We start from the raw sequence: 2,168 nt of genomic DNA on the forward strand, positions 1-2,168 counted from the left end.
CTGCCATATTCGTTTTCAGGAGCCAAAAATACATCAAAAACACTTGGTCGTTTGTATGATTTCGAATATGCAGTTCATCCGAAGGTTTACCAACTTTTCAAAAACATTAAGGCCCGTATTCAGAACGCGCTTACAACGATGTTAGCGCGCTAACATAACTATACTTTACGTCACATATAGTATAATATTATACAATTTCAGAAATAAAAGCGCGCTTTTATCAATAAAAGCGCGTTCTGAATACGGGCCTATATGTATAAATATACATTTAATACTGTGTTCCTATTTGTAGTATGATAAAGAAATAACAAGTTATTTTAATTTTTATCGAAACCAAGATTTTGTAATTAAGCCTTTATTCCGCCCATTCCCTCAATTTTGCTAAAGCATCTAAAAAGTTAATTGTAGATATAGATCTGATAATCATTTTGTTGGACCGTAAAAATAATTATGTAAAAAAACTGAAGTAGGGGAGACCAGGGTCAGTAAACTATAGGGGTAAGTAGAACAATCGAGGCTACATTACAAACAAATCGCGCGAAACACGCGTAAACCCGTCTGAGCACGCAGCAGCGACTGCCGCTCAGTCTGCTGTAACATCTCGTTGCTAACACATCTATGATAGAAGTTACGCTACAATTTAAAAAAATCGTACACTTAAGTAAACATTTTTATTCTTAAAGTTTTTGTTTTACAATTGTATATAATTGTCTGAGATATTTTATTTCCATTTAGGTAGTAAGCGTAGTTCTTACTTAATAAAGTTCAACAGATTTTTTATTTATCTGTCTTTGTTAATGTTTTTAAAAAATGAACGGATGGGACTAACTACAATACGGGGCTATATGCATAGTTTAGTGACGACTCTGATAGTGTTTACTCCCAAACTTCTTGAAATGAAATCTCACTCTAAAAGAGTGAAAATACAGTCAGTTTTTAAAAAGAGTGAAAATGTTTCACTTCTTGAAAAAGAGTGGCAATATTTCATTCCTTTAAAGAGATTTACCTCAGTGGTAAATATTATAAGTTTAGTTCTCCCTTACGTCCAATCTCGATAAAACTAGGCTTATTCGACGTGTTTTTGCACGAAAAGAACGAATTTAGCAAAAAGAAGCATTGTTCTGCCTTGTGAATCGAAATATTAATCGTTAAAGTTTGTTAAGTTAGAAAAACTGTCATTCACTACCCTGGTAAAAACGTTGATAGAGAACGATAGAAAAATCCTATCGTTTTGAATATGAAATTTGATTCGTAAATTCACTAATTTAAATCAGATCTTATAGGAATCTTGTATAAATCTTACAAAATCCGATTAAATACGATAGGATTCATATCCGATCAATCATGATGCTCGCGAGTGTAAAGGATGTCTGGATGGGTAAATGACGATACTTTATATGAATTGTCAATATGACTGTAAGTGTATTACAAGTAAGCGTTATGCGGCCATTTTGTGCCAACTCGTACATAGAATATCGTTCTCTAGATGGTGCGTCGCATGCACCTTAGGTGACGGTTTACATGAGCCACTTACTGCTAGCTTCCACTACCTGACAGCGAGGTTAACGATAGAAAATGATATAAACTTACAGAAAATGCGATACAAATTGATAGAAATCCTGTCGTTCTCTATCATTTTCTATCAACTTTTTTTACCAGTAATAATAGTTAAATTACATGTATAAAAAATTTTTCATGCACATGAATATGTATAAATATGTATAAACATACATAATATGATAAATTATATACGTTTATGAACATTTATACGTAAACATGTATAAATATTCATAAACATACAATATATAATTATATATGAAACATATCCATATATGTTCATACATCCTTCTTTCTTTTGTAAAATTACTTTTAAGTGTAATAGAAGTAGTAATAATAATGTGAAAATATTAAGAATAATTAAAAGGATAATTTTGTGAACATGTGTGTGGGCACTGTAAATGCATAAAGGATAACTTATCGTATTATGTTTGTTGTAATTCGAATAACGATTCGGATTAGATAAATTGTCATTTAGTACAAACATACATTTTTTATTTTATAATAAATATGTTTGTGTTTAAAATATATTCTTATAAAAGTTTTGTTATTATGTAGCCAAAGATGTACCTTAACATACTATACATTAATTTTCATTTTAATAATGTTAG

Source organism: Mycetomoellerius zeteki, unplaced genomic scaffold (assembly GCF_001594055.1).
Source record: "Mycetomoellerius zeteki isolate Tzet28-1 unplaced genomic scaffold, Tzet1.0 scaffold267, whole genome shotgun sequence".
Taxonomy (NCBI): domain Eukaryota; kingdom Metazoa; phylum Arthropoda; class Insecta; order Hymenoptera; family Formicidae; genus Mycetomoellerius; species Mycetomoellerius zeteki.